At 41.8% G+C, this 8,425-nt stretch overlaps 1 long non-coding RNA gene across 1 annotated transcript; it reads right to left on the minus strand.

Moving 5' to 3' along the window:
* Nucleotides 1-141: 141 nt before the first annotated feature.
* Nucleotides 142-8,416, minus strand: LOC111836707 (uncharacterized). The gene is made up of 4 exons (XR_002836477.2): nucleotides 8,352-8,416; nucleotides 6,786-6,920; nucleotides 561-692; nucleotides 142-390 (listed from the first exon to the last, which is right to left on the minus strand). It is a non-coding gene; the product is annotated as an uncharacterized lncRNA (long non-coding RNA).
* Between the last annotated feature and the right edge of the window lie 9 nt (nucleotides 8,417-8,425).

Raw genomic sequence — 8,425 nt, forward strand, 5'->3', positions numbered from 1 at the left:
CCTAAAAGCCACCATGCGCTTCCACATTCCAGATCATCTCTCAGGAACGAGGTACTCCTGAAAACTGAAGGCAGGAAGCTTGGAACTTTGTTGGAAGCTTGGAACAACTTGGAAACATTGTTGCATTTCGGATATGCCTGCAACACTAGGCCTTTATTTGTATTAATAACTGAAGACAAATGCACATTCAAGCAGCCCTTTCTGCTCTTACATCAGCACAAGGTGGCAACACGTTCAGTTTAATTAAATTAATGCTACACTAAGATGAAACTAAAACCTGCTTCACCCAACCATGACCACTAGGTGGAGAAAAAGTACACCAACATGAAACCCCCCCTTTTGTGGGAAGAACTTGATACTCCAGTCTTGCAACCTCCTTTGTCCAGTTCCCTAGAACAACAACCCAGTGTAGGAGAGTTTGCATGCCAGCTGGTCAAACCATTAAGCACACATGTTAAAAAAGTGCTACAGTGCCGGCTTCAGTTGCTGTTGCACCTTGCCGTTTTTAGGCTATCACCAATTTTATAATCTTGGGATTTTCAGCTTTTCATGATACTTACCTTCCTCAGAGTTAAATGAACATTATTGCCATTTCTCTCCTTTCAGTTACAAGCTGCTTCTCTTTACTATAAGCAGGCTCTTAGCTGGTTGCAGCTGACAAAGAGGTCTTCATCCGTGCATGCATTACATTTCTGTGAATGCATTAATCAAGCGTAAGAGGATGGATGCAACTCATTCAGCATTCTTGCGGTCTCTGCCGCACTCAAAGTGAGGCTGCGGGGGTATATTTTGATGGGTAGTTTTTCTCTTTGCTTTTCACTTGTCTGAATAGCCGCTCTCGTCTGTCGTCTGCTCTCTCACGCCCCCTGGGCGGGGATACTGCAAGGGGGGTTTAGTATAGAGTTTTGCCCCCGGCGCCCTCCTGAGAGAACCAGGGCGTGGCGGCTCTGAAACACTGCGACAATAATGTGAAAACTCTGCAGTTATTAATATGCAAAAATGCAAATGAGTAGGTAATTAAGAGACTGGGTTCTCCAGAGGCCCTTTGATTGCTAATGAATTCTAATCTGCAAGGGGGGGGGGGGGAGAAAAGAGGGAAGGGAAAAAACAAGAGAAAAAGAGCAAGAGGGATAAAAAAAAAAAGACACCTGCATGCAAACGCCTCCTCAATTCATAGTGAGGGCTGGACACAAGAGTGTGAAAGTGTGTTTCAGGAAGACAGAGGCCGTCAAGTCAATGAGGGGCACAGGGGCTACACAAAGGTATGACAGATTATGGTTTTGGTGGTTTGTGTGCTGTGATAAAAGACTTATTGAACCAGCCTGTTTGCAACTCGGGGAATAAGTCTGATAAAGACTCTGAAAGAGTCTGAAGCAGTTGGACTTTAGAAAAAGTCATCTTTAATGGGGACCGAAAGAAATGAACAGAAAATAATTATGAGCGAAATGGGTTTGTCTGAGAATCGGAGGACAATGAGACCCAACATCACGAACGCACACAACCCTCTTAGAACACGGGGGGGGGGTGTTGTCAGGTATTTTGGCAGGAAGCGTGTGGCGGTAGCAGCTGTGTTGCTGAAGATGGATGATGTCACTTTGTCACCGTGCTGGGGCAGTAACTCAGGCAGGCGCTGCTGGTTATTGCAGCACTCTGCCGACGCTGGCTTACGACCCCCCACCCCCCCAATCCATCTCCCATTCACTTCTCTTCTTCACCTTCTTTTCTTCCACCCACAGTCTTTACAGTTCTACTCTTAATCTGTCAGTTACACAACACACAGTCTTCCGAACTCTGGTATGAGTCTGATATAATTTTTTTTGTGGGTGAGATTGAACTTTTGATCAAATGTTTGCGTTCTCAGGTGACAGTTCTAAGAAACTTATTTCCAGCTGTACAAGTGATTTTTTTTTTTTTTTTTTTTACGAGTGTTCAGATCAGTTAGATGTTGTTTTTAGGAAAACTTATTTCCTTTTGCTCTGGATCTGACTTATTCTTCACAACATTAAATTTCCATTTAAATACTTACTGATCTATCTCATATCTAATTAGCCAGATATGTATCCTAGGAGTGCCTCTGATCAAAATCCAGAGTTTGAACCAGGGTTTTAAATGAGGTATATTTGCTTCCTTAGAGGACAGAGTACTTAAAAAGGCAGATCCTTCTTAGATGATGTCATTCTTACATCATCACTAGGAAGAACGCTGCACGGGAAGATAATTCTTGTCAGGATATCATGAGGATTAAGTTGGCTGTGCTGTCTTGGCATGTTGCTGCAAATCACCCCCTACAGGCCTGTTAGGTGTGTGTATCTTAGGCAACATCATTGAAGACTCCCTGCAAGTTTAGGGAAGGGCTGCAGGCCGTGCTGCCTGACACTGGAATCGGGACACTTAACAGAGAATGCCTGACTCATGACATCACCATCCTTACTGTTTTTTTTTTGTTCGTGTTTGATGAACCTTAATGAACTCGATGTGCTCGAACGCCCTTCCCCCTCAACTTCAGTGGCATCTCTCTCACTCCTGTGACCACAGAGTGTTAGGGTGTCTGCACTTGTCAACAGGAAGTTCCTGCCACTCCTACTGTACCTAAAGCGTGGGCGGGCGTACTGGGGTAACCCAGAACAAAAAAAGATGTCGACATTCTGCCCTGCTCATCTTACAGGAAGCTGTGAGTCTGGCACCTGGTTTTAAGGTCCAAGAATGAACCTAAATGATGGAGATCCAAGTAAATTTGTGCGTTGCAGTTCCAGACATATGTGATTTTCTCTTAAGTGGCTGCACTATATAGCTTTTAATGCAGTTAAGCATGATTTAAGAACTGAAAATACTGTCTCTGCATTTTTAATTTGTTATTTTCTACTTCCATCCATCTCCCCTGCTAAAAAAAAATGCTGTATTTAATTTTGGGAGACAGGCATACAGTTCATCTCTAAAGAAAAAAGACGAGCATCTTAGCTAGCTCGCCAAACCACAATTGCGTTTGTGTGCATGCTTGCATATGTGTATGTCTGGGGCTGCAGCTGATGCCCCTGTATGCTTTTTCTCTACGTTGCTCTGGTTTTTCAAAGGAAGCAGCTATTTAAAACCGCACACCTCAGGCACATTCGTTAGTGTATCACTGAAGGTGCTTCGCTATAATCCAGTACAAGCCTAATGCAAAACAACTTCAGCATCTGCAGAGCAACTGTTTTTTCCTGATGCCCTGCAGATGCTTTCAAAGCAACATGCCAAGCATACAATTGTGCAACGTTCCCATGGACATTTTTTTTTTTTTTATTGAAGCAATTAAGATGAAATGCTTAGTTGCACAACTGGCAGACCTAAACACACCTGAGATGAAAGCAGTTTAGCTGACATGTCCGGGTCTTTGATCACTGTGTGAAGCACTGCTTCACTAGCCTGGTATTTTTTTTTGAGAGATACTACAAATGAAAGGAATACATTAATACCACTTCACATATTATATGTGTTATATCTAAGTGTTGGTGTTATTATTATTATTATTATTATTCATTACTGTGCTGAATCAAGGTCCTTGCATCCATTGCACTGTCACAAAACATTCCAAATGCCACCATCCTTTGTGTTCCATCTGGCCCTAAGATTAAATGGTACCCATCTACTCTTGACCACATTTTTGTGAATCAGTACTAACAGCGATGCAGTTGTCAAGGTCAGCCTTTACAATCGCCTCTGGCTTTGTTTATACTTTTGCGAACAAGTAGTTACAAAAGTGGTAATTAGCGTTGCCCCAGTTCAACACATTTATTAAGAATATCACTGAAGAACAAACACCAGGTAGAGCGGTATGAAAAAACCAAACTGCATTTTTGGGATTAAATTCGCGCAGTTATTAAAATTATTCTTAATATTGCACAAGTGGTCTCTATGGTGTAGGGCATCGCTGCATATATGTGCGTGTGTATATGGTCCCTGCCATTTTGTCCAGGATGACCCCACGCTTGTGCCCTGTACTGTCCGACATGACATCCAGGTTCTCCTGCAACCCAGACCAGGACATGCAATAAGAAAATGGGTGGAATGGATTCATGTGCCATGACTTGCACTGCACATGGAAAATTAACACAGGTAAGCTGGGATTTTGGGGGCCTGAGTTTCTTGCCATTTTAGAGTCCTATGCAGTTCTGCCTTTCCTCACCAAAAGCAGTGCTCTGAGGATCCCGTCGGAGAAAGGACAAGGCTGTGCTGAGATTTAATGGGGCTTGCTGTGCACTCGCTGTAAGATGAGGCTGCGTGAAGCACAAAATGAATTATGCAACCCCAAAATCAGGAATATGGATTCCCTGCCTTTAACTAATCCAGATGCCAAAGACTGTATATTTCTCATTGTAGAGTCTTCTTGAGTGAGGAGGCTAGACAAATTAAGAATTCCAAACCATTTGCAGTACCAGATGGCACAAACTCCCTTTTAACAACACAGCACAATCACTTAGTTCAAAAAATGCCCGGTATCTGACATTAAATCATTCTCCCTGTAGAGACTGGCATCACAATGAAAAATATTATGACATTTTATTGCATACAATAACACACTTTATTTCTTTGGTTGAAGTCATGACATGAGAATGATCACATGATCCCCACTGGTCAATTAACATCAATTTGAAAATGACATAATGTTTTAACTTGCTACAGGCTATATTCATCCATGATACTTCCATTGGAAAGTGTCATTCTTTATAAAACTGTTTCAATTTGATGAAGTATGTCTGTCGCTATGGTTTCATTAGTCTTTGTGGTATTTTTCCTTTGTTAATCCCCCTACTCCTAACTTCCCCACCCTCTATGTGCACCCTACTTCATGCACTCCACGTCAGACACAGCTGTTACTCTGAACCGGCCTACAAGGCTGACAAGTACCATCACTGACACCAAAAGGGTCCAGGTTGACACCCCCCATTCACTCAAGTTCCTAACCCTATGATATAAATCATTCTTTTATTAAATACCCAGCAAATCAATAGCCAGACACACAGTCTCACGCCGTGCCATTCAGTCTTCAGAAATGATATATATGTGAGTATATAAGTAATATTCATGTCTGTTCATCCATACTAGCATTTTATTACTCTTTTTGCAAATAATGTATAGTACATTTGAGCAGTTGTTACAAATTATTAGACTATTAGAATAAAATAGTCAACTGTACTTAGCTATTAGTACTCATTAGAACACCAAATTTAGTGTTTTTCTTCAGTATCAATTTCAGTACTACATTGGGCAAAATTAATAAAAACACCAGAGAAATGCAGGATCTAATTTGACACATCAGACCAATCAATACCTGCTGTAAGAATATTTAACCTTTACTCGTAGTGCTTAGTAATATAAATAAAGTCTCTGTAGTACAGAGTAACCCAATGCAAGGCTATCTGGGAATGCAGAAGAAATACGGAATGTCATGTGTAGACTTAATGTACTTGAATACATTGAATGTACTCCGATTCTTGAATAATGTAATGTACTTTTTCCAAACACCTTTAGAGAGAATGTTCAAAGACAGCTCCCACTGGGTGCTGGGAGGAAGCAAGAACATCGACCGACTGTTTGATTGGGAAACGCTGATCTGGAGTTAAAATGATATTTGTGGCTGTTTAAACACTTTCAGGTGATTTGACATGATGGCTCCTATTTCCTCATCATTGGATGTGTGTTGCCTGTAGTGGGGCCTCTGCTATGTGTTTGTATATATACTGATGAGCCAAAAGATTATGACCACGCCCACATGAAACAAGTAATGTTGAGTTTGTAGTTAAAATGGTGCATGTCGAAGTCTGGGATATATTACACTGTACGCTAACATTCAGTACTCATAGTAGACATGTTGAATACAGAAGAAATGGGCAGGGATAAAGATCTGAGTGACTCTGACCAGGACCGAATCATTATGGCCAGAAGACTGGGTCAGAGCAGCTCCGAAAGGACCAGGCTTGTGGGGCACTCATGGTGAGCCGTGGTCAGTACCTACTGAGAGTGGTCTGAGGAGGGAAAAACCACGAACCGCTGACAGGGTGCTGGGTGACCAAGACTCATCGATTCAAGATGCGAATGAAGGCTTCCCCGTGTAGTACAAACCAACAGAAGGGCTACTGTGGCACAAATGGCAGATAATTTATGATGATGATTACGGGAGTAATGTCTTATGACACACAGGGCATCGAGTCCTGTTGTGTATGGGGCTTTGTAGCCACAGGCCAGTCACAGTGCCCATGCTGACCCCTGTCCACCAACAGAAGTGCCTATAATGGGCACACAAACATCAGAACAGGACCTTGGAGCAATGGAAGACGGTTGCCTTGTCCAATGAATCCTATTTTCCATCGCATCATGTGGACCGCTTCATATGTGTTGAGCATCTGTGGCATGTGTCTAATCCACGGCTACACAGACCCATACGGGACCCCATGCATTGTGTGCCATGACACATTGCTCCCAAGACCATCATCAAAATGATCTGCCATTTGTGCCACAGTAGCCCTGTTGGCGGGTTGTGGTTTCTCCCTCCTTGGACCACTCTGTCATAGATATACATTTATGCAACTGTGATTCAGTAGCGCAAGCCTCAGGTTTCCGTAAGATTACGCACAGTTGTGATTCTACTGCAGTTGCTTAATGCATGACAGAGCATGCCTGAAGTGAATCCCTAAGGGAAGTATGTTTTTTTAAAACCAATTCCACCTCTCCATTGCAAATGAGGGCCATTGTTTCATTTTCCTCAAGGAATCCTCTCATCTGTGAGCCTAGTCCCGTAAGTGACTTACCTCCCCGTGCTGCAGGGATGCCTGTATACTCTCCCAGGCTGCGTCATATTGTTACATCATTCCTTTCAAGTTTTCTCCCATAGTTAGTCGTCACAGTGGCTGGAGTTTGAAGGGCCTACTTGGCATGGCAGACTCCTGACAAAACATTTTGAACAATAAAGTACTACTGTTGTTCAATGTAATTTAATGTAATATGTTATTCATATTTGTGACAAATCACAGTGGAATGCTGATATGCAATCCTCCTTTCTCCTCTTCCTCACACCTCAGTGTCCAATTCTGATTCCCCAATTAAAAAAAAAAAAATCCCAAATCATTTAGTCAGTCCTCCTTCTGACGTCTATGGACAACCCTTCTGCATTGTGACTTTCCCTCTCGCGGTATAGATATATTGTGGCGTCGGTATAAGACATGAAATGCAATTTTTTTGGCAGTTTTGCAAAAGCTGCAGACGACGTGACGGCCAGCAGACCACATGCAAAATGCTTAGTAACTCACAAATGCATAAAATACAAATACAATGTGGTTTGGAGGACTCCAAGCCTGTTTACGGCGGCCTCTTATGTGATATCTCGCAGCCATCTTTGTATCTAGAGTTTCTTGTATCTTTTTTCTACGCCTAACCCTCTAACCCCCGTGATGTGGAAGGGTTGACTGTATATGACTTAGTAGTAGTAAGACCAAACCATATTAAGAGAAAAATTATCATTGTTGACACATCATACCATGTCCTCTGTATTTAACCCATATGTGACATTGTAACATAGCAGTGGACAGCTAATTCAGTGCCTGTGGAGCAGTGCTTGGGGGCGGTACCTCGCTGGTCAGGGATTCGAACCAGCAACCTTTCAATCATAACTGCACTTCCCTAACCATTACAGCACCACTGCTCACTACCACTGCCATTTATAGTATGCAATATAATGCACACTATGGGAAAATGGTTTGGTGTCTTACAATATGTATGTTTCTGGTGAAATGCTAACTTAACCAAAAAGTTAGGCTTAAGAAGATACTATTAGTACAATATTTGTCCATCACTGAGACATATCTTCAGAAAACAACACACGATAACCAACGCCTGGTCCACCTGAAATTACAATTATTATTTTTTTATCTTTTTATTTCTCATTTTATTTATTGCATTACTATTTTGGATTTTATTTCTATTATCGATACCTGTAGCGGGACCTGGGTACCTCATTTCGTTCGCTTCATGCATAACATCTTCCTGAATGACAATAAAACATCCTTTATGACTTGTCGGAGGATAGAGTGTGGCTTTAGGCATAACACTTATGCCATTTGTTTAATTAGCCTACATCTCTAGATTTATAGTATATGTGTGGACGATAGTGTAACGTAATTTAGGAAACTCAGACATATTACCATATGTTTGATGGGCAAATTATATTTAAAAAAATGTGTGGTACCGGTAGACCTTATACTGTGAAATTCACCGAAAAACAAATCATACACCGCAATTAAAAAGTGAAAGAAGGACATACGCTTGAGTTTTTATGCTTTGTGTACACCTACGAATGCATACTACAGAAGAAAACTTACCTGCATACCGGTCAAGTATGTTATCTACCACATTAAAAAGACCTCAATAAAGCCCAACCGCGAGCCTCAGTAAC

This window comes from Paramormyrops kingsleyae, chromosome 21, assembly GCF_048594095.1.
Source record: "Paramormyrops kingsleyae isolate MSU_618 chromosome 21, PKINGS_0.4, whole genome shotgun sequence".
NCBI classification, from domain to species: Eukaryota; Metazoa; Chordata; class Actinopteri; order Osteoglossiformes; family Mormyridae; genus Paramormyrops; species Paramormyrops kingsleyae.